We start from the raw sequence: 25,886 nt of genomic DNA on the forward strand, positions 1-25,886 counted from the left end.
CAAAGATAACGACATGAACGGAACGTTTGAAGTTTATGAAGTTAGACAATTAAACCATAAAAAGGATACCTTTGCATATCGACAGAAAGCATCTGGAGTCAGCCACAAATTTGTTGAGACAGCTAATATACATTTATGCTAATTTTGCGGATTCGTAGAAAATATAGCAACAGAGATATATAATGGATCAGAAAGTGTCTAGATGTTTCCACCACATTTTCCTTCCTGCAACTTTGACCAGTTTCGTCCTCCAAAGACTGAGACAATATCGCGTGAGTGCCAATAAGATAGTGTCTGGTTACTGACCAGCGCTTGCTAAGTCCCATAAATCCATCCATGACTACCTTGATGGCTGTCACTTCTGCTTGAAAGAGACATTACCCTGGTATGGAGGTCTGAAACAAGAGTTGATTGAGAGGTACCGAGGTACCCTTCAACCATCCTCTTGTGCTACGATCCATACGTGAAAATACGTAAGCATCTTCTAAGAAACTTTTACCTTGCAAACTTCTCTAAAAGTCAAGATTTCTATTTCTCGGTAGTGTTCGACTCAACAGTTGTAAGTCTATAACTGATAAGCGATGTCAGTTGGAAAGCTTGAGCCTCTTCAGTTCTTGCACAAGCTGTATTTTGTATGCTCTCAACTAAAGATATCCACGTAGAACGGGCCAAGTCGTCAGACCGAGCCGCAGCGAACGTGGCCGAATCGACTCTGACGGTCTTCGCGTACACTCTCAGCTGCGGCTGCTATATTTTCTGCACTGTGTGCTGAACGTGGTCTATTCAGCCAAATATTTATAATAATGAATGCTGAATCTCAAGATGGGTGATGGTATTGCGAATAGTACGCCCATGAAGGGCCTAAGTCTTTTCATGATTAAGTGCTAAACAATACTAAAATAAATGACACGACAACTTGACACGACTCACACGTGATCGGTTAAAGAAGAGGTATTGAAAGAAGTAGCTCTACTAGGATCACCCGTTACAATGCTTGCGTGCTGGTTCAAATGCCGGTGGATCGTTTAGCTCTTTAAATAAAAGGAATAAAATTCAATTTTTTGCTTGCTGGTGAGAGCTAACATTGACGCCAGCATGCAAAATAAATCCCTTTTTTTACTCTGAATACCTCCTAACTCATAGAATCTCTCAAATCTACGAAATTATCTAGCCATGAAGCAGTTAAGTCTACTTATGGTATTCTAACTGTTTATTTTCCTCAATAATATATATTTGCGTTACTGTAAAGCTAATCATAGTTCAACAGCCATTACCCAAATGGATACTTCCAAAACACTTAGAACATTTTACCACAAATATGCTAAATGAAGGTACAAATATATAAACATTGAAAAACAGTACACTTCAGACATCATTCTTCCGTATGTGGCAGGAGGAAAATTTATTATAAGTTGCAACAAACCACAAGCAGCACACAACAAGATATTACTTACTACTTCAAGGTACGAGCAACAATGACAACAACAATATGCATGCGATTGGTGAATGATAGCAAGTGATTGGTGTGGAAAATGAATTGAAAGCGGTTCTCAAAGCACTTGCAAAGTAGCAAACTGTTGCTGCGGGCATATTTACTGCACATTTTCTACCAGGAAGAAACTGCCAAAATCATGCCACCTACCAGCAGCTGCCATGTCAGAGTGCCAATACGCGGGTGAGATGCAACACCGACTCGATGCCGTGAGCTAGCGAAGTGCATTGGAGTTGAGTGCCAGTGAAGTTGCTCGCATCTACATAACTAACTGAGCATGTAGTTGCAACTTATTATGTCCACACTTTGCTGACAGCGAGCTTCTATGCCTTTCGCCTTCACGTACACTTTGTGGAAGGTGAACAGGAACAGAGCATACCTCGCTTTCTTTGCTCTTGCTTTACGCTGTCCATAAATAGTAAAATAAACTTTGTTAAAAAGTTTGTTTATTGGACGAATGAGCGGATGGATAGCATTTTTTGACGGCACAACTTTGGCCGTCTGTCTAGCAATTTATTTTTCCTGCAGTTTTTTCACTTTTCGGCTACTGCCTACGCGCGCAGAGCTGCAAAACCCTTGCAGCCTCCATCTCTTTGCTTTCTCCACTCGATGGGCACTTTTTCTGCACGCTGCCACAAATTTCTATGCTTCTTTGTGTGTTGTTGCTGTACCTTTCATATTCATCATTTTTGTAAGGCTTACGAGACGTGTGTATAAAGCTGAGCTGCGGAATGCCGTACTGCTCATCTCTTCAGACCGAAACGACGCGCTGCCTGCTGCTCGTTGCTTGATCGGGCCCTGCCCTTTTTGTGCCTAGTTCTTTCGCCGTCATTTTCAGTCGCTTTTGGCTTTTAACATTTGTATAACTTTCCTTTTTCTTTCTTTTCTTACAACTTACTATTTTTTAGACTTTGTTGTTGCTCAATGCGATAAAAGCTATGTTTGTTGGGGCTTAAGTTTTTCATAGCCAAAATTTTGGCATAGAAGTGAAAATAAAAATTAAAATAAAGAAGCAAGTAAGGAGAGCTAAAACCGAATGCATCAGAATTGAAATTAAACCAAAAGACTTTTACTCGCTTCAAATTCTTCAGAAGTTCTGAAAAAATTGTGGTTTAAATATTCGAATATGTGATGAGAGGTGCCCAAAAATTAACGCAATATTTGAATTTGCCGCAATTTCCAATAATAAAGATTTCGAAATTAAAATATTATACCCTTTTAGGTTTACAAAAAAAAATTTAATCATCGAAAATCGCTTTATATGTAGTTCTTCAAAATAATCTACATCAAAATTTATACACTTTTACAGGCGTTTGAAGTAATTTTCGAAGCACTTTTACCACTTTGGTTGAGGTATCTCCAAAACATGCCTTTTCAACGCATCAACCGTCTCTTTAGATGTCGAAACTCGTTGTCCTATTCATTAATTCTTTACGCACTGGTACAAAAAAGAAGTAATTCGGTGTCAAGTCAGGAGTATAGTAATGTTTTGAGTGCTAAACTTTTCAGTTGTTTCAGTCGATGTGTGAGAGCTAGCATTGTTATGGTGAAGAGTGATCCATCTTCTGTGGTCGGTTTTCATGGTTTCGTGATAGACAACTGGTAATGTATATTACTTAGAATTTATTGCTCTGCGTTGTTCCAGTGGTATGAAATGCGACATGTTCAGATTTTCCATAAAAACAGGTACCTATTTGCTTGGAAGTTCTTCGTGCGCGAACAAATTCTATTGAATTCGTCTCACCTGGAAACATTCACACCGTCGATGCCATAGAAGTATTTTCGAAGCATCGCTGTCATATTTTTTAACATTTTTCTCCACCATTCGACACGAGCCTGGGTTAAGCTATTAACGAACTTGTGGTAGTTAACGTGAAAAAATTTTATTTAAAGTCAAATACAATATCAAATGTATGCCGGCACCATTAATGTCACTAATTGTCTCTATCACGATATCGTTCTTATGATAGATCGCATGACGATCTTGCTCTATTCGTTTGCGCCCAGCATCAATAGTCTCCGGAACAACAACTAGTTTTGGACGACCTTCCCGAAATTCATCTACGACCTCGTTGTTTCTGAAAAATGGTGAATCTCCTTTATTTGAATTAAATTAACGAATTCCAAGCAGGCTTTCAGTTTTGTCGAAGAATATTTGTTTTCATTTTGTTTTATATAACTTTCACAAGTGGATCCCTGGTATGAATAGTCTATCCGACGCACGAAATATATTTCTTTTAGTTTTTGTTACCACAAAAGTACAGTTTGTTCCACAAAGCTACAACACCTTATGCCACATTTTGCGCAAGTAAAAATATATTTTTTCCGTACACGTTGTGGATTTACTGGAGATCACATGGCCGCTCGTTTGGTTTGTTCGCTCGTTGATTATTTGGTTGGCTGGCTGTTCTTAGTCGCTTGTAGCCGGCTTTGTAATATCTTTTTGGTCTATTAAAAAGTTGTAAACTGCCCAAGTTTTTCGCTTTATTTGTATGCCTTTCTTCGCCCTCCGAAATTATGAATCTACCTTCGAGTGTATAGTGTACTTGTGGCGCGTGGCAGGCGCAAACAGGCTGAGTAAATAACAACAACCAAGCCCTCACAGCATAAGTAGGCCGCATGTAGGAGGCTGAAATATAGACCGGCAGCCTGCACTTCATTACCTTTGCCTGCGTGTGCGAGGGGCGTGTGGCATAATTTCATTTTCTATGAAGCGCTCCCTCCGGTAACTGGCAAAATTTCAAATACGCCAGCTGCCGTGCAAAAATTAGCAAAAAATTGAAGGCATAGAAAAAATTCCAAAAACTAAAACAAAATCGAATTGCAGGCAAAGAGCTATCAGAAAGCACGGCTTGCCACATTACTAGGCCGTCAATTGCTGCCGTCCATTCATTCGTCATGCGCAAAGTGCAAAGTTCACAGATGCTAATGGCAGTGACTGTCCTACCTACGAAAAGGTGCATCAAAGTATTTAAACTTGTTTAAATTGTAAATACAATTTGCGCGCACTCGACCCCTTTAAGCCCTCTTTCCACTGCGAATGCCGCACAGCGCTCGACATTTGCTGATTTGCGTTAGGCGCAGGTTGCACATTGCCATTTGACTCAGTGGCCATGGCTGTATGCCTTTACGGCTGTCCCCTGCTTGCTTACTGCTACAACACTACTACAACGGCAATTTGCAATTTTTGGCCATTTGAGCGCCCAGAATTTCATTATGCGCATTATGCTCCGAGTTGTTTGATTCACTTTTAAGTCCATGCCATCTTCTTGTTTGCCTGCAAATAGACTTAACTTTCTAATGTTTTACTACAGCCCTCACACTCACACACACATACAAATATTATTATATTCACACACACATACAATGGTAAATCACACTCACTCACCTACTTCCTTTCCTTCCTTTCGTTGTTAGTTTACTTACGAGCGTTTTATTAGTTGTCCTGGCCGGATAAGCAAAATCAGTTTGACTTTAAGTTTGTTATGTGCTCCCCCCAAAAGTGGCCGATGTCGAACTTTGCCAAATTGCAGGGAAGTAAGTAAATGCAAGTCTTTTTTATTTCTGTGTGCTTGGCAAACCTGCTGCTCTGGTCAAAGGTTTAGACAATAAAGCAGTAATATAATAAGCTGAAGTTGGGATGATAAGTTGCAAATTCGAAAAGGAAGAGCACTTTGCTTACTTAATTATTTACTAAGTCAAATTTATTACTTGAAAATTATGCGAAATAAAAACTACTCAGTTTTACTATAGAAGGAGCGTTTGTTAAAATTGTGACTGGTTGTGTCGCTGGGTTTGGGACTCACTTAAAAGGTAGACATCTATACCAATAATACTCATAAATAAGAATAAATCTGCGACAGAGACGTTTGATATGATCAAGCAGGTTTACCCAGATGTTGCTTACACAAGAAGTGTTGTGCTTCGGTGGCACCAGGCTTTTTTGGAGCTTCGAAAAACGGCCGCTGATGAAGACCGGAAGAATGAGCAAATCCAAAGTGAAAACAATGCATTGTCCTTTTTGACATCAAAGGCATTGTCCACAATGAATTTGTTCCTCCTTCCTGTTCGGGTCAGGCAAGACATCACAGCCGATTAGAAATTGCACCAAAACAACGCCCCATCTCACACCGTTTTTCTTGTGAACTGCTACCTAACCAAGGCCGGCATCCCAACGTTTTCGCAGCCACCCTACAACCCAGATGTGGCTCCCGGACTTTTTTCTTTCTTTGCCTGAAAAGGCGAATAAAAGGAGATCCAAGCAGCATGCACCTCGGCTCTCAAGGCTATTCCGGAGAATGCCTTCAGTGAGGCTCTCAATGCAAGGTAATCGCGCTGACAGCGCTGCATCGACGCCGGAGGAGCCTATTTTGAAAGTTCTAAACGAATTGTAACTATTGGTTCAATAAATTTTTTTAAATCGACTCAATCACATTACTTTCCGGATAAACCCTGTATATGCTATAGTGATCCGACCTAAACAATTGTGTTGAAAAGTGCTTTGTGAAATAATCTATACCTAATTTATTCAAGATATCTCTTTAAATGAAAAAGATCTCTATGCAAGCATTTTATTCCGGAAAGTCCAGTTAATATATTATTTTTAGGATATAAAAAAGGACTACAAAGCCTCGAAATGTCACTTAAGTCAGTTGTCATTGTTTTGCGCTGATCTGAGGCCGAATCTCTAAAGAGAAAGCCATCTCTTTTCCTTGGGTTGTTGAATTTGAGTCACCAAAAACTTAACTCGTTGCCACAGATATTTCGATGTCTACTAACATAAGCCAAGCATATGGAAGGACGCGAACTCGTGGTCTATCTCGAAATACACTCTTTCCGAACCATTTTTCTATAATAAGTTTTCTAGTATAAAGTATACGAATGTCCTAGTCAAAGGTGGTAAGGGACTTTAAAATAGAACTCTTGACTTTCAAGGTGAAACTATCCGCCGGTGACTAATCCTAAATGACTACGACAGAACTGTGGGTGTGAAATAACAGGTTCCGTAAATGATTATCCATTTCGATGTTTCCTACTTTTTTAAAGAAAGACCACAAAAACTTCAAATACAATAAGAAATGTTTTTTGTTATTTGAAAGAACACCTATTTTTTTCAAGATTATCTCTTACAAATGTTGGCCGCTGCTACGTCTCAAATGGTCCTTCCGTTGTATCCAATTTTCGATGACACGTTTGAGCATATCAACTGGTAAGTGGCGAATGACACACGTGTTGTTGCTCCAAGGCCTGAATCGAACCTGGAGTGTCCACATAGACTATAGGCTTTACATATCCCCCAGAAAAAAATCTGACGGTGTGTTATCACAAAATCTTGTAGGCCAATCGACCGACCGTATTCTTGAAACCAATTGTCGCCGAGATCACGATTTTCAGTTTCTAGCATCAAATAGTCGGTTACTATGGCACGATAACGGTCGCCATTGACGATTACATTCTCATTGGCATCATTTTTGAAGAAATATCAATCGATGATTTCAACAGTTCACAAACCACACCAACCCGATCCAAGTTGCTGCAAACGCCGACGAATCGACTCTCAGCTATGGCTACTATTTTTTTCTTTGCGTGCTGGATGGTCAATTCTGTCGAATATTATCCATTAATGAATGCTAGGTCTAATTGGTAATAGTGTTGCGAATAGTGCGCTCAGTAGGCCAATTATGTTGACCATACCTGTAAGGTGAGCCAAGTCTTTACAGAACGTTCAGGCGTAAGCCTTGCCATGATGAAATGCCAATCAGTACTCAACAAAAATAACATGATAACTTGACACGTTTCCCCTTTGTGTTTCTATTTATATTTATTTATTTCAAAACTTATTTAAGGTCCAATGTATGACTTATTTGTAACATATCTGAAATCTTGAAAGTATGCAATAATTTGAACCGAAAATGTTTAATATTTTAACATCTTTGAAAAACAACCCGAAAATGCATTCCCTTTTCCTCAGTAAATTCGTTGGAATGGTGACCAATTTAAAAATTTCAAATAAAATTGCCGAAATAACAGTTAGCTTTCAATGTCACTTTAGCGAAGGCTGCTAAGCGTATTAGGGGCGTTCATAATGAATACCATTGCCTCAGTGTAAAGTATTTTTAGACACACCGTGTATGCTCTGGCCAAGTATTCCGCGCTTTCCCGGGCAGCAAAGAGCAGCAGCTATTCCGTGGCATTGTCGCTGTTGTTGTATTTTGGTGAATGAATGTGTTTACGTATATGTAATTGAGTATACATATGAATGCATGTTTTGTTTCGGTAGTTGTTGAGTATTTTTTGCTGGCGCATTTAACGCTTGCTTAGAGAAATTTCGACAGCTCTGGCAATTCCGTTGCGACACCAGAAATTTCTGTGCGCTGCAGCGGTAAATTATGTGGTTGCGGTTTGATTTTTACATTTTCAAGCGTTCACAGCTTGCGAATTTCGACAGCAGCGCCGCGCCATTGCAACGAGAACTCGTATGGCTCAGCAATTTTTACTTCCTATGTGTTTGGCAGTGTGTGTGTATGTGTGGGTTTTCTTCTTTTTTAGTCACTGCATGACGTTCAATGGCGGTATTTTGGGTTTTGCACTTTTTCGATGATTTCAAATTCGCGCGTGTGTGTGTGTGTGAGTATTTCGGGTGTTTGGAAAATTTATTTCGAATTTTTTCATGTCGTTCGGCGCTTTCAATGCACGCCAGCTGCTTGCGCCGCCTCTGTGCAGCATACGTTGCATGCATAACCCAGATTCTACTCGCTTTTACTATATTTCCTTGCTGCCGCACGACTGTTGGCAACAATAGGAAAATACACAGTTAGTAAAAAAATACAAATTGCATTGAAGTAAAGCAGCTAAAATTTCGGTTTTCACATTTTAAGATCTTTCCAGCACGTATTAGTTCAGCGTTTTTCTATTTACACAGCCACATGTGTATGTGTGTGTGTGTAACTCTTTTCAACTCTTTTGTTTTTTTTTTGTGTATGGGTTTGCTGGCTTGAAAAAGGGAAAAAATTTGCATGCAACACAGCGCAATTGCCACACCAGACCTGCACCACAAAAACCATATCGATTTTTGCGGGGAGGAAAGCCGCTTCTCGAATAAGTGGCGGTGCGAAAAAAATTGCGAGCGCTCGCAGCTTGAATAGGAAATGTTGGCGGCTTACATACATATCCCAGAGACACACACATGGCAACCAGTTAGCGTTTTGTTGTAACCGTCATGTAATTTTTGGTCTTGCTGCCTTCGAATTTTTTCCACCTTTTCCCCGCTTTACTTGCAATTTTTGCTAGCGCCGATTTTTTTTCCCCGATTCACTCTATTTTTGGTGCATAATAAACGATGTGAAAAGCCACACCTCGGGTTATTCGCCATTGCCGTTTGCCATTTTCCCCCCTTTTTATGCCTCTTGGCAATGTTGCCATGTTGTTGTTGCAATTGAAAAGCCTTCTCCGCATGTTGTTTTGGTGCACGGTTTTATACCGAGTTTTTCTCCAAACATATGGCAAATTTGGTGGTTAAAAAATACAACAAACAATGAATAAGAATTCTAGCGTGCTTGCTGTGTGCCACAAGCTTTTGTTTATGACACAAACGGGTTGCAACAAAGGGGACAATGGCGGCAAAAGTTAAAACGAAATCCTTTGATTTTGCCACAGACGCACGCTGGCAACCAATACATGTACTCATATGTGTGTGTGTCGGCTAGTTCGTGCTTAGTTTACGGTCAGCGTTGGCGCTGGAGCGCCAACTTTCATGGCGGCGCACAAAGTGGACAATAATTGACCGGAAACTGCTTGGGTTAGCCGCTGTTGGCCTTGCTGGCGGACGAGCAAAGGATATGAGAGCTAAAAATAAAGCATAAGAGAACACAAAAAAAAAAGAAATTGGGAAAAATATAAAAATTTGTGGTCTCGCCAACTAATTGCTGGTGATTTATATGCCAGTTAAAGCGAAATAAATGGAATTTCGCTATAATTGAAGAAGAAGGAATTTCAAAAGCTTGTGAGAGCCCCACCGCCTGTACAAGTATATGTGTGGAGTTTCTATAACTTTGTTCACTTTACAGTTATTTCTAGCGATATTACGAATTTCAACTACGAAAAAATCAATTATAAAAGAAGAAAAAGATTATCACAAGCCGGATATGAGGAACTTAAAAGCAATTCTAAGTCCAATTCTTGTAGTTTTGTCATCACTTGCTGAACCTAAAAGCACTATTCACAGCGAAATTGCTGCCTTCTGCAATTTATCCTGTCCATTGCCCCGCTCCCATTGGAATGGCACCGCGTTGAATCTCCATTGACATCTTGCGTTCTAGTGCTGGAACAATGGACCTTGCGTACGATTAGCAGACGCTGATCGACGATCCGCTCCTGAGCGACTACAAGATACTGTTGGCCTAGAAATGATCTTTTGTACTACTTATCCTGAGCAAAGTTCATCTTGCCGCAATCGGAAAAGTTCTTTCGAGACAATGTCCAATAGGATTAAGGTAAAACTTAAAATCTTGCCGGACGCAACTTGTTAAAGTGAGAGTGAGTTTGAAACATCCAGGCACTTTATTCTCTATTATTCAGCCTCGTCGAGTATTAGGTTGCAACATCCCAGCAGTATTACCTTCGGTGAACCAGGAGATATTGCAGAAACTGACATTAGCCGTCTCACAAAATTTTTTACCGGCATTTCAAGCTGTCCAGGACAGATTCTTTTTTAGATCGATCTCATAACCTGGCTTAACCTTAGTTAAAAGTAAAGTGTATTAGAAATCAAATATTCGACAAAATATTTCATTTGAGCTTCTGTAGAAGTTATGTGAACTTTATCCTTTGCGTGGTAAAAATAAATTGAATACTGGAAGCGAAACAGGTGAAGGTGAATTGAAAAAAGCTGTAGCAAAACAGAACCCTATGCTACGCATTGACAGGCTGTTACAGTGGCAGATTCAGAGGAGCAAAGATATGTACTTTGAAAACCAAAGAAATGGAAAATCTTATTGACTGCTTGATAGATCGATTCAAAGGCCTTTTGGACAATGTCATGTTTTGGACGTCATGTGACAATTGACGACGGAGTAGAAGCAAAAGTCAAAAGACAACAAGTTACCGACTCCTTTTTTGGAAACGTTGAATAACTGCGACGTAGACCTATATACCATAAATAATAGTTTTCTTCGCATATTCTGCAAACTTGCAGTGAAGAATGCGAGCTCTGAACACTCTTTCTCGACACTTCGCCGCGTAAAAACGTGGCTGAGGAGGAACATACTACAAGATAGATTGATCGGCCAAGCGTTGCTGCTCTCGCATCATGACATTGAAATCACTGCGGAAGAGGTTCTCGAAAGTTTCTCAGTACTTGGCCCACAAGGTTTGTTTTGTAAAATTTTTCTATTCAATACACGAACTGACTACAGCATACATTGCAATAAAGTAACCGCTCGTCTACGATTTATAATGTGTTTTTTCTGTTTGGTAGGATTTGATAATTAGAAGGTCGATTTGAAATTTTTCCAACATGATATTAAACTGTATAAATAATAATAATACTACCATATTTAATAAATAATCTTCATGTTTCAAGTAAATGTTGACTTTTTCTCATTCGTTGGGCGTTGCTCCTAATAAATAGTAATATGCATTTGTGGCTCTTCCTTGAAGCAGATTTCACCTAACCTCCACTTCGTTGCCGTTTGCTTGATTGAACGTTGCTTTAATTTTTCGCTCGCTGAACCCATGAACAATGTGGTTTAGCTTTCTGCCCGTTGTGGCAACAACAAAACTAACTACAACACACAGTCGCAATTACAGCAATTATAAATGCTGCAGAGCGAAACTCTTCCGTTTGACTCGCTGACTTGCCGACACCACAAATCCCACAGCTAAACTTACCGCATTTGAATCTACTTCAGTCCCCACCGCTGTAGTGGCGAGTTTGTGTGTCAATCTTCAAATTGTCTCGAAATGGAATTGATTTTATGCAGATGAGCATGAAATTGTCTTAATGCCACCCAAAAATAACAATGTTCACAAAAATGGAGCCGCCTTGATTGGACATCCGAAAATTGCAAGACAAGCTACCCGAAAGAGTTCATACATTCACACAAAAGTTTAGTTATAGCTAGCACTATGCCCATCTTGTTGCAACATCAGTGGGATAAGCTTAACTGCGGCTGACCTCTTCTGCCCTCTTCTTTATCCTCTTAGTCCGGCTGCAAAGGCGCTGCCTGTCACAGTCGCTAAATGACTGCAATGCCAATTTATATAGTCACAGTTTAAATAAGATTCGGCAATGTTATGCATTCAAAAGCTGATGAGATATTTGGCAGCAGATTGAAGGGCAATCGTACAATGTTTGCTGTAGTGATGAGCAGAAAGTTATTATATTGAAAATGAGATATTAGCAGGATATTTGTCTTACTTACCTTAAATAAACAATAATTTTGCTATTAGATAACGGTAATCTGGTGAAAAGGCAATAATATTTTATTAGTAACAGTAGTGAGTTCTATTGAAGTTAAGCATATGAGCAACCAAATATAACTCTCGAGACTTTATGAAACACAATTCTATACACAGAAGTGAGTTAAAGATTAAGATAAGGTTAAATACTAGACTTAATCCAACTAATAAACTTTCTAACATATACTATATTTCGTAAGAACTTGAACTCGTCATTGAGCTGGAAACATTGGAACCTCTATTTCTAGATAGCACAGCAATCTGCAGTGTAGAAAACACCGCCCTTGTGCTAGCTTTATATTTGGCAGTACAAGGAATTTATAATATTTCTAATACTAAAGAGTCAAATTTAACTTCTTTATTATATAAGTGGGAGATCGAATAAATCTAAGACCAGTTAAGAACTAATTTTTCCGACTTTTATTAATTGCGATTCACCCTTTCTATAAATAATGTACGACTTTTGATCGACGCTCACCAATCTAAGAACTAGTAATTTTTCCTAATTCCCATGAAGTTACAGTGGAGAACCTTTTATTCGCAGCACTACAGCTTTTCAAGCTGAATTTAGATTATCTTCAAGACTCACCGCTCTCAACACATATCTTAATAACTGAACAACAGATACCTTTAGCTTTTATCTTATTTGCAAGGTTACTTCTTATGTTTCGTTTTCATGTGATAAATTAAATGAAAATCAGTTAGGCACCTAGTAATTTATAAGGAGAAGAAAACGAAAAGGAAAACGAGGCCCGTTCAGGAGCATCTAGAAACACACAGAAATTTCAAAGCTGTCTGAAATCATTGTTCTTCAAATGTTGCCTAAAACAATGGACTCTTAACACCTCGCATACTCCATGGATCCCAACGTTCTAAAATAAAAGACAACTCAAATCACCTGAGTTGTTGGATATGGCTTAATTGGTTATCGCTCGCTAGTACAATGAGCCTAATGACGACGGAAGTGCGGCTGCTTACGGTCTGGGGCTCCTTCGCCTCCCTTTTAAACCTACCAACCAGTACGGCAAGTCCGCTTTTTAACAGAATAAATGACTTTGTTCTAAAATCAGATTCAAAAAAAAAACCATATCAGGTGCTATATGACCGCATTTCCATTGGCACAAGAAGTTTTCATTAAATAATATTTGAAGCAATTTCAATTTGTAAGGGAATTAGTATGAATTTAACTCCAATAAAGCCAAAATGCCCAGCGCTTGTAACTATAATAAACACGCTGAAGTGTCATTTAGGCTAACGAGTTAAAAGTGAACATCCGCATACTGATTCAAAATGAGACCAACTAAAAAATATTTTTCTAGACCACAGAACGGTGCGTTAAAGTAGTACGGTATTTATGTGCCACCGGCGCCAGGATCGGTTATGCCGCTCATAGCCTTATCTTCAACATAACCTATCTAATTAAATTTAATGAAATTCCACGGAGTTCAAATATCATTGCATGCTTTAAATCACACAATCTCTTTAAAATTCATCTTACTAATGCTTAAGAGTTTTAGAAAAAGATTCTACAATGTAATGTTCTTTTATTAGACTTAAGTAAATACTCTTCCACAGCAAGTATATGTATCCACATGGTTACATTGAAGATCTGAAGTGCGTGCAGTAATACTTTGGCAAACACTCAACACCCATACTCGTACAAACATGTCTACGAACGTAGTGCCAGCCAACTTGAGTTGGAGGCGGGGCTTCGGCAAATACTATGGCAAATATTTACAAGCCATAACCATGCATCACTGCCTGGCTGCCAATGCTCGGAATGATTGATGTATGTAAGTGGCTGGCAACAGCAAGTAAAGCCCTTAAACTAAGTAACAAATAAATGCCACGAGGTGTGCGGTTATCTATCGAGTAGAGATTGAAGTGAGCTTTAAATAATGAAATCGGCAGTCAGGAAAGCAGCTCATTTCAGTTTGTTAAGAGAGAGGAAAAGTAGAAAAAATAGATAAGGCAATTGTAGATGGCAGACAAGAAAAGAGTAGAATGCGCAACATAGAACAGCTGAGGTCAAAGCACTCGCCAAAACCACAAAGTTGTGAAAATGTTAAAGCGCTTCTGCACTAAAATGCATGAAGTGGTAGAGAATTGATTGAAGCCAATCAAATAAAAGAAGTGACGCGGCCAATATGTGGGTTACGTTCTCATAAATGGCGACCGAAACTGTTGCAGCTGCCAGCGGATCTGCGCCGCTATTGACCTGCATTAGCCCCGTGTCGACAATCAGATTGGAAGTTCGATTTCCTCCATTGACATACAGCCAATTCAGCTGAAGAAGCATTTCACTTTTTTACTTGCTTATTTCTCATTTTTTCTTTGTTTTTGCTTTTATTTCGCTCGTTCGATTTCAGCTGCTGGTAATAAAAATCAACTGGTTTTGTGTGCATTTACACTCCGCTTGCCACCAGCTTTTTGCTCTCAGCGTTTCACTAGCACTCGCTTTTCCTCCGCTTTCATTAGCTTAACAATTTGTAAAATATATTTGCATTCGAATTTGGAATTTGAATTTTGAGTGATTTGCGTTGGGCGGCGAAACGTGTAACTAGCGGGGGTGGCAATCAATCAGTAAGTCAAGTTCAAGTAATAAAGTAAAACCGACGCGGGAATTCATATTTCAGTTTAAGTGGTATTTGGGTTAGAAAAAAAATTATTTATTGAAGAGAACCTGTTAGGAAGCTGCTTCGTGTCTTAAAATTTCCTCTGTTTCTTCGTTTGTTCACTTGAAGTGCATTCAGTTTTATTTACGGCACTTTTTTTTGGTACAATATCACACTTACAGTTATAGGGTATAAAGGTTTGTAATATGCATTTATTGATTCAGTTATCGGTTTTCGCCCATTTATGGTTGCTTTTTCTTTCAATATTCTTCTTCGCTCTAATAATATTACTCTGTCAAGTTTGTTTAGCATATTTATATGTTTTCTGTTTCCACTAAAATTTAGCGCGTTCTCTGTACTTAAGCATTTTACAGCGAGTTATTATCGTTAAGTTTTTATTACACCAAAATATTTCTTTGTATTATTTATGTAATTCTTTCTTTTTTCATCTGCATTTTGAAGTTAATTTTTGGTTTTTTTATATTTCACAATTTTGTTTATTACTATCACTAATTTAATAATTTTGAAATAATGAGAATAATAAAATTTCAAAATAATAAATTTTAGTGTTTTATATAATCATATTTTTTTTCAAATTTTAACATTTGTTCAAGAATAACATGTACAAAATTATTATTCAATATGTTATCCATCTGAGGCTATAACATATCTCATCTGCTTGCCAATTTTTGATGAATAAAGCCAATCTTGAAACCTTGTTCTGATTTGAGCCACACTCCAGTGAGCGCATTCTGCATTAATCGGGGCAAAAAGCAACCAAAAGCGGTAATGCCTTGGCTATAAGGCAGCATGACATATTTATCAAATTACGCCATTTCTTGGCAAACCGCACTAATATAGTAATGGACCTGAATTTAAGTGCTCTAAAAAAGACGTCATACCTCATTCCGCCCTTTACTGCAAACATATAAGTTATTAGTATATACGTTCGAATATATCCCAACTTTGCTCTTCCTTACTTGTCTTACATGAGGCAAACCACATAAAGTGGTCCATGAAAATTTCGCAAAATCACCGATTTTGAAAATTAGCAGTTCATTAGGAGGGGAACTAGACGCATACCCCGTTTATATTTTGTTAGAATTCTTATTTTTTAGATGAAATTTTGTGAAGTCAAAAAAAAATGTACGTGCAATTTTTTTTATTAATTTGAAGAAATTTTACTTAAAATCTGCTTGCCGATCATTAAATCGTTAAAATAATGAAATTACAGTGTTTTTTTTATTTCCGTTTCTTCTAGTTTTATTTTTTTTCATGAGCATCATGTTCCAGTTGAGAACAGATAAAGAAATCTATTGTCGCAAAAGCATTCTCTGTCAATTCCAATAGGCTTTGAGTGCTCCGTATGTGTTTCCCCGTTCTTCATTTTTCTAGATCCGAATTTTTTTCATATAAATATATAAAAAATACTTTTATATATGTTTGTGAGGTAATGAGAAGACAAACAGAACAGAAGTGTATTTTTTTCACAAAAACAATTTTAACTAAACCATTATTATCTAATAATTTCTGTGTTGCTCATACGACATGGTGTACTATATGAATATCGTACATTTTATGCAAAATTTGAACTGTGTATAATTTTTAAAGGATTGTTTATATGAAAAAAAGTATCAAAAACCTTTTCGAAAGGCAGAATATTGTGCATTAGTATCACTTTTTGAATTTTTTATGTTTATTGGCTTTGGAAATGCAAACTTTATTACAAAAGATCAAAAAATGGAAAAGTTATTGAGGACACGAATAAAATTGAAAATTGTGTATTTTTTATGCTGGAACCATTTTTTTGGAGTAGAAACTATAATTTCAGATGGTGCTCGCGAAAAGAACAAGGAACTTAGGAAATAAAGTAGACCATACTGCGGCTGTGGTATGCTTTGGCTTAGTGGGTTGAGGCAAATAATTTTTCAGACGAGATTTTAGCGCGGTACTTAATCAGCTGTTTTCCCATACAAATTATCACAACTGTAAAACTAAATACTTTAAGCCTACGTGCATGGCACTACAATAGTCGATTAGGCCTGACTTACATATACTCATAGTAGAAAGGTTTGGATATTACATACAAGATGTGCAAAACGAAATTAAAGGAAAATAGCAAACAATAAGGATTTGACGTAATATTAAAATTTCTTCATTGGTATTCAACTTTAACTTCCCTTCGGAAATGAAATCAATTAGACTTTGCAGTAATTTAAAGAATAAAGTCTATCTTTTAAACATTGTGTTGGCTTAAATAGCCCGTAAATCTTTACGACCGCCTCTCCAACTACGCTGATTGATTTCCTTTACAACGCCAAACGAACCACAACTTTATATTGCGTGGTTATAAACTAAGTAAAATCAGATTATACAATTCCATTATGTAAAATGTTGGTTTTTGCTATCATCAATAATTATCGGCAAAACAGGCGTAGCAATGCGAAGGAATTTGCGCATAAAGCAAACAAAGCCTTTAATGCACCCACTTATGCACGCCCTATGAACACACACAGGCACATATATATAGAATATACAAGTGCTTACTTCGACCCAAGCTGAGCTGCACACAGTGCCGTTGCAATGCAACAACACATTTGAGTGTTTAACACAAAACAAATATTTATAACCGAAGAGTGAGTGCAGATATGCGGTGAAATCGGCAAACGTTTGCTTCTTTGCTTTGTTAAGTGCACCTACAGCCAGGTCACCACACATACGGAGCTGTGCAATCACGTTGTGCCACCAGAGAACATGACCTGGCCCCTGCGTTGGCAAACCTGAGCGTTGTCTTGGCTGCAAACAATGCGTACGAACGCCGCAACATGAACGCATAACTTAGCATGGCATAACGATATGCACACATGCTATGCATATATATGTGTGCGTGTGTGTTTGTTGGTGTAGCCTTAGTGGGAAGTGGCAACAGTAACAGGAAAAGTGCTTGCCTGCCAATTGAAAAATCGAAAATTGTGACAATTTATTGCTTTTCAATGTTGCCGCATTCTTATGTCGGAGCTTCTGTGCTTGCATGTGTTCTTGTTTGTATGTATATATCGTATTAAGGTGCATAACAGTGCTGAGTATATGCAAACAGTATTGCTTTCAGTTGGAAAATTGATGTATGATACTGTTTACCCAAAGAAATGCAAAATACGCAAACGCATATACATACGAGTATATACTGGACATGGGTGCATTTTAGATATAAAAGGTAAACCTCAGACTTTTAACGGGACTTCGATAAGCTTTCTTTGAATACTTTACAAGTAGGGCTACGCTTAAGTGTAGATCTTCGTATATTGTAATTAAAGCTGGCAGACATTTTAAATCAAACAATACTATATAACGGGTTTTTTAATAAAAACGCTACAAAAGATATGCGTACGAAGTTCATCATTCATCGCTGGCTTGTTAGAATAGACCTTAGACTTAAAGTGGCCACACAGGAAATTGTCTAACGGCGTCAAATCGCACAACTAAGCCGGCCAATCGAATGGGCCATTTAGTCAGTTAACACGTTCACCAAACTTGGGTTTCAATAAATCGATTGTGGCCAAAAATATTCGGTTATTATTGAGAGGTAGCGATTTCCATTCACAGTAACGTGCCGGTCTTAATAATCACGAAGGAAGTACGGCCCAATGACGCCGCCGGCCCATAATATGGATTGCTGCCTAACTAAAAAAATCCGGATCATTTTCAAGCTATTGCTCAGCTCAATTCACGAACATACGACGATTCTGGTGGTCAGGAGGTTTCACTTCTTGCGTCAATTTGATCTTGTAAGGCCGTAGGCCAAGATCTCTTCGCAAAATTCGCCAAAAAAACGTCACAGACATGCCAAACGTTTCAGAACGACGTGTAAGAAGCTGATTTGGGACTTCCTCAGTTGATTTGTTAGCAGCAGCAATTCAAGCACTAAACTCTACCTTATATTTGCTGGTAACAAGACTGTGGGAACTTTGTCATCTTTCCTATAGAATTAAACTTAAATTCAGTCCACAATATTTCCTTCCATTCCAGAGGTGAGTAGAAAAGTGATGAGATGAACAGAAACACAGGCATAGGCATCAATACAGATGAGCCCAAACTAGATTATGAAGTGGGAGGAGTGTCTTTCCAGCAAAATAAGATACCAGAATCACCTTCCGAAAAACATATCACATCAGTGGTTTCCAGGAGGAGATCACAACAATTAAAGCTGGACTTATGGAATCGTAGTGATATTCCTGGTCATTATGAACCAGCTGAACTAGCAGCAGCAAGCAATACTTCACAATTATACTCCAAAAAAGAAGGAATTTATGTGACTCTGGCTACATTTACATGTTACAAATATAGCCAAGTCTCGGTGGAGCCAATTCCTAACTTGCACAACAGACAGGCAAACTTGGCATGAATGAAACACATGCCGATTTTTAAAATTCTAAAGAAATATCATACGAGCTCTAGCTCTAGCAGTGCTAACAGTTCACTGTCTAATTGGCAGGCTGGGAACAACATACAATGATTATTGTAGGAGCTTTCATAGGATAGAAGAAGAAGAGATGCGTAAGTGTGGTTTTGTGTAGAAACAGAATCGGTACTATTAGTCTGGGGTTTCCTTGACGGTGTCTCGGAGGTTGCAGAAAAATTTTTGTTATTGGTGAACTTTCTCAACACCACAGGGTGGTTCAGTGAGAACATAGAGAATAGAGTGAAAGGAGTTTAGTCTCGGTGGTTTCATAATAAGTTTCGTAAAGACCTTGGTACGTCGTCAGACATCCACTTACTTATTTACGTTGGAGAAAAAAGGAATTGCGCAAAATTTCAGTGTTAATCCCACTTTTCGCTGTTATTTTTGAAATAGGAATTGCTTTCCTTTAAAATTAACATTCCTTGAGGCCTGAGGGCAGGAAGATAGTTTGAGGCAGATCCAGAAATTAAGTTAATTGTACCAATCTGAAGCCAATTTGCCTATGTAAATATTTATGAGTGAAATTGATCCTCTTATAGTGTCGATTTTCAGCACTTGGCCGTCACAGACTAAAGTCTTTTTTGGGCCTACGAAGATATGAATCCATTACCAGTAATCCTCTCCTTGAAATGTCTCCAAAAATATACTCAAAAGATTAGGGTCATGTTTTTTTAAAATATAGTATTTTGTATTATCGCAATATTAGTAAATACATATGGTCAAATGGCTTTACGAACTAGCAGAAATTAGATTAGACGCGTTTAACAGAATTATCGAATGGCCAAGAAGTGTGGCACTAGTTGTAATAGTTCCCTCTTGAAGTACATCAATTGGCACCAAATTGCGGTCTGAGGTAGAATAGCAATTATCCCATCAACATAGCATTTAATTATAGCTTAACACTAGTTTCGAAGTTTTCAGTACTTCGTATGTATTTCACACATGAGGTCTTGCAATACTAACAATACCTGGTGCAACACATATTGTTATTTAAAGTAGTACAGGTAATGATTAGATAAATGCGTTATACTTTTAGAAAGGAACTACATAGCTTAGTTTATTTGTGCCATCTCGTGTTCCTCTTAACCTGAATAAGGCAGAATGCAGAGTGCGTATACGCACTGACTTTATATTCTATTTATACGGTGTTTTTTGACATATGATTTTCAAGGGCGTATAATTTAAGGTTGAGGTCAAAAAATTAACTTTACTATAAAGATAAGGGTTTGCTGTTATGTTTAAAAATTGTTTCTGTCAAGTGATCGCCTCAGCTGTCTCGAATATATTCCTGCCGAGAGGTCCAATGCGCCATTTGTTTCGCGCTTATCTGCGTGGACAAGCGCCTTAATACGAGTATAGAGGAAAGTAATAGAACTGACTTTCTTCTCCAGCGACTGTACTTCGGAGCGTGCGCGCATCCACTGTATTCGGTAGAGGGTGTTCCTATCTAATGAACTAGGTGTCAGTTGTCTCCGAGTACCTGCAGAGTCAGGACAAACATTCTCGCGCGACGTGCTTCTGTGAACCGAAATTTATTAGAGCAGAGGTACGCGATTAAATTCTATGTGAATGTCTATAAATCTGCGACACATATGTTTGATATACTCAAACAGGCTTACATAGATATTGCTTTGGTGTGTTTCGGTGGCACCCGTCTTTTTTGGAGGGCCGGAAAGAGGTAGCTAAAGAATCGGCAAATTTAAAATGAAAATAATGTTCATTATCTTTTTTGACATCAAAAGCCTCGTCCACAATGAATTTGTTCCTCCTGGACAAACCGTCAACGGCCAGTTTTACGTGGAAGTCCTCAAGAGACTCAAACAGTCAACCGGATACGACAAGACATCGCAGCCGATTGGAAGTTGCACCACGACAACGCCCAGCTAGTGCCGTCTTTCTTGTGAACTGCCACCTAACCGGCATCTCAACGCTTCCGCAGACACCCTACAGCCCAGATGTAGACCCCCCGGACTTTTGTTTGTTTCCTTTTCTGAAAAGACCGATGAAAGGCAACCGTTTTGATACGACTGAGGGGATCCAAGCAGCATGCATCTCGGCTCTCGAGTATATTCCCGCCTTCAATGCTTGGGAATCGCTCTGGTAGCGCTGTATAGACGCAGTAGAAGTATATTTTGAAAGTTTTTCAAGAACAATATTTTTTCTATCCTCAGTCCTATTATTTTCCGAAATCCTGTGTTCCAACAAATATTGTCCAGCTGTGGTATATCACAGGCCAATGCTGCGAAAAAATGCGCTCACGAAAAGTTTCCTATCAATAACCAAACCCACATGAACTGCGTACATTGCAAAGATATTTAGGATGACAGCCTAATATTTATGTATAAATCATCGTAAGTCTCATCAAAATTTATTAAATCATAAAAATACTAAAAGGTGCACCATTATTTTACGCGTATATGAGTGTGTGTATTTATATACTCAGGTTTATTTATATATAACTTCGCTAAGCTGCAATAATGTAGTCATGTGCATGCAGCGCACGTTAAACCCTTTTATAACCCCATTTTATTGCAGCTATTCCAAAGAATGGTTACGGCCAATCAGTAAGTGCTAATGTGCGAGCAAGTGTGTGTCTGTGTGAGTGTTGTGTGCGTGCGTAATGCTGCGCGTTTGCCTGGTGTTAGGTATCGATTAATTCTCACCTGTTATTTCACTTTAATTCAACCTTGAAGTCGTAACCATTAAAATAATTTCTGCGGCAAGCTAACGAATGCACTTGCAACCACACACACACACATATACCATCTAAGGCACATGGATATGTGTAAGCATATGTATGTGTGTATGTGAGTGCGCCTTGCAACCAAAGAAATTGACTTTTATCGTGATTTACAATCACTTTGGCCTCTGTGTGCTGCATGCCACATATGTAGCTGCACTCACATACAAATACATACATAACATAGTAATGCTTATATGTATGTATGTATATTACTTTTATACACATAAGTAGGTCTTTGCAAGGGATTGCATGCATTTGTTTGTGCCGTTAATTGTGTGTACGCTTGCGCTTTTACAAACCCAATTGCACATTGCTCGAATGTGTTTGTGTGTGTCGTTATTTCTTAACCGCAGCGTGGTAGTCGTAACGGTTACTTTCTTATGCTGCTTTCTTCTTTTCTTTCTATTCCTGTCTTTTGGCTTTCTTTTAATGCAAGATTTTGTGATTCATATTTCTTTTCCATACTTTCATGTTCATATTATATACTCTTTATTAGCACTCCCACGAAGTAATACTTATGCTCCGTGGGAGAGTCTGAAGTTGGGAGTAGGTTGGGTTTAGTACTCCGGCTTTTGATGCCGAAAAAAACTGTTGCACAGCTTAATGTTTTTGGAGTTACTTCGCTTCGCAATTTCTTATATTGATAGTAGGAGGGAGAAAATATATGACTTTCCGTAGCTCCTTTATACTTATACCAATGTGTAGTAACAAATACTATAATAATATAGTATGTATAGTGTACGAGTTAATGAAATTTTTAAAGAACATGCTTTCAAATTCTAGGTCTCCACTCATAGACTTACATAAGTTTGATGATCGTCGTAGCTCACTTGGCTTCGGGTGGCTGCATTTAAAAAAAAAAACGATTCGTAGAACGATCACAGCAAAGCTAGTTGATGCATCACTCGATACTAACAAGATAATCGTCATTAATTTACTGCTTGCAAGCATTGTTTCACATTAAAATATTTATAGCAAGCATTGCTTTTTCGTGAGTTCACTAGAAAAATAGTTTGAAATATAAGTATTTTTCATTATTCTACAAACTACGTTGTTGTACATTTTATTGATGAAGTTGTACCGGAGTTAAATTTTTTAATTACCCTTGCTTTAGAAAGCAAAAGAGACTTCTTTCAAGAAAAGTTTCTCACAAATAACAATTAAGGGGCTATATACAGTTAGAAGGCCAATATAAAGCGAATTTTCCGAAAATTTTTGTCGGAGAAAACTGTTACATTTATTGATCCAAAAATGTGCATACATATTTTGATACTATAAGACTTACTATAAGCAAAAATATTTATTTGGAAAAGAACTACAGCTAATTTCCGGGAGCTCCTCTCAAAAAAGCCGTTTTGCGGTGATCATTATATCTCTGAACTGGATCTCTTGGATTCAAAAAACCAAACAGATTTCGTTAAAGTAATGTTAAATCTAGTATGACTGAATAAACATAAAAAATTTTTTTGACAAAATGGTGGTTTCACACAAAAAAAATTGGATTTCAGCCTTAAATTGTTAATAACAAATATTTATCGCTGAGAAGTCTTCGTTTAATTACTAAAACATACATTTAATATAAACTCGTGTTTAAATTTAAGACCAATTGGTTTAGCTGTTTTCGAATAATGTTGGTCACCAGCATAGCAATACCATTTTGAGAAAAACGCGTTTAAAGTTTGGCCTTGTACTTCCAAGCACTCTGAAACGCCTTTTCAAATTTGCGTGTAACTTCGAAAATATTTACCGCAACGATATGAAATTTTCTGTGTGTATTCTTAAATATATGTAAATTAAAAAATCGATTTTATAAAAATTCTAACTACGTAGAACTGCTTAAAATAATTTTGTTCTTAAATGCGAACCCCTTTGTTTACAGCCTTTTTCCTGCTGGCAATTTATGAGGTTAATACTGAAAAGAATTCCGCAACCAATAAATCTGTTTAACATCGCGAAAGTCAGCTATCTTATTTCTTGTAAAAGATTTTCCAATTATATTTTCGTTTTTGCAACGACTTTGTTTACATATTTAAAACAAAATACGATTATTCATACTTTGAGGTGAGTTACCGGTGAAGTGAGCCAGAATTCTCATTATAATCAAAACAACCGCCGTAATATTTAAAATCATTTATGCTCTAACATGGGAAACTTAATTATTATGGGTATATACGAGGGCTGCTATATATATTTCTGGCCTAATAATGAAAATAGGCATATTTATCAACGAAAATGTTTTTTTTTTTTTTTCGTTGGATTTGGCTCGTCTTGGAAGACCCACACGGTCGATTGCTGTTTTGTTTCGGGCTCATACGCATACATCCATGATTCGTCACCTGTGACGATCTTATAAACGTCTTTTGAAGCACCGCGATCGTATTTTTTCAGCATTTCTTTACACCAATCCACACGAGCCTTTTTTTGAGCGATTGTCAAATTGTGCGGGATCCAACGAGAACAAACCTTTCTTACGACCAGATGTTCGTGCAATATCGAATGTATGCTGGTGGGAGAAATGCATAGGCATGCCTCTATCTGAAGGTATGTTACATGACGGTCTTGCATTATCAGTTCACGTACGGCATCGATGTTTTCTGGCACAACGGCTGTTTTTGGACGACCTTCACGGAATTCGTCTTTGAGCGAGCGTCGGCCACGACTGAATTCGTTGTACCAGTTTTTCACAGTGCTATAGGATGGTGTTTCATAGCCATACAAAGATTTTAGTTCATCGATGCACTCACTCGTGATAATCCACGTCGAAAGTTGTGAAAAATTATCGCCATTTCCATTTTTTGGGCGAGATGAATTTTTTAATTCCCTGTAAATAAAACCATTCACGATTAAATGACAAAACGTTCTGAGTGAAGTAAAAAATGTCAAACTTTCCAATGGAAATGTCAGATTGCACCTGGCAACACTTAGTGTTGCCTAGGTCAAAAATATATATAGCAGCCTATGTATTCCAACTTTATTCAGAGTTACTTGGTATGCACCAACATTTTTACCTCTGAAATAATACTTATTGGATGCACGATTTATGTATATATGACTTTTCTGTTAAATTAAATTATAGAGCCGATTTAATGTACAGTTGAACAGTTTTTATAAATGAAACGAATTATTGAAAATTGCTTTATACGTTGCCATTCTTTAGCTGCTTCTAAAAGCGGCTTAAGCCTTCCGAGACTGTTGCCCTGTTTATTTTTTTAGCTTTCTCGTTCTATAGTAACAACCTACATATATTTACACATTTTCAATACGTTACATATATGTATGTCTACATTTTTCTCTTTGTCACTATGCGCCTGAAAGCATACCTCGGTTTAGCTACACAAATCCTTTGCCGCCTGTTTGCACGTGTATTTATGCCGAAATTTCTATGTGCATGTGTATGTAAATATGTGCCATATATAATTTTAACTTTATTTTTCGTTCTCTATTTACTTCATTTTTCGCTGTTATTCTCCGGTTAGACTTTAAATGTATAGTAAAGGGTGATTTTTTAAGAGCTTGATAACTTTTTTAAAAAAAAAAACGCATAAAATTTGCAAAATCTCATCGGTTCTTTATTTGAAACGTTAGATTGGTTCATGACATTTACTTTTTGAAGATAATTTCATTTAAATGTTGACCGCGGCTGCGTCTTAGGTGGTCCATTCGGAAAGTCCAATTTTGGGCAACTTTTTCGAGCATTTCGGCCGGAATAGCCCGAATTTCTTCGGAAATGTTGTCTTCCAAAGCTGGAATAGTTACTGGCTTATTTCTGTAGACTTTAGACTTGACGTAGCCCCACAAAAAATAGTCTAAAGGCGTTAAATCGCATGATCTTGGTGGCCAACTTACGGGTCCATTTCTTGAGATGAATTGTTGTCCGAAGTTTTCCCTCAAAATGGCCATAGAATCGCGAGCTATGTGGCATGTAGCGCCATCTTGTTGAAACCACATGTCAACCAAGTTCAGTTCTTCCATTTTTGGCAACAAAAAGTTTGTTAGCATCGAACGATAGCGATCGCCATTCACCGTAACGTTGCGTCCAACAGCATCTTTGAAAAATACGGTCCAATGATTCCACCAGCGTACAAACCACACCAAACAGTGCATTTTTCGGGATGCATG

At 37.9% G+C, this 25,886-nt stretch overlaps 1 protein-coding gene across 10 annotated transcripts in view; it reads left to right on the top strand.

Annotated features, from left to right (window-relative positions):
* The window catches only part of LOC105233143 (cytotoxic granule associated RNA binding protein TIA1), a 291,566-nt gene that overhangs the window by 196,038 nt on the left and 69,642 nt on the right, over window positions 1–25,886 (top strand). The gene's annotated exons all lie outside the window — the stretch shown is intronic.

Source organism: Bactrocera dorsalis, chromosome 2, assembly GCF_023373825.1.
Source record: "Bactrocera dorsalis isolate Fly_Bdor chromosome 2, ASM2337382v1, whole genome shotgun sequence".
In the NCBI taxonomy this organism is placed as follows: Eukaryota; Metazoa; Arthropoda; class Insecta; order Diptera; family Tephritidae; genus Bactrocera; species Bactrocera dorsalis.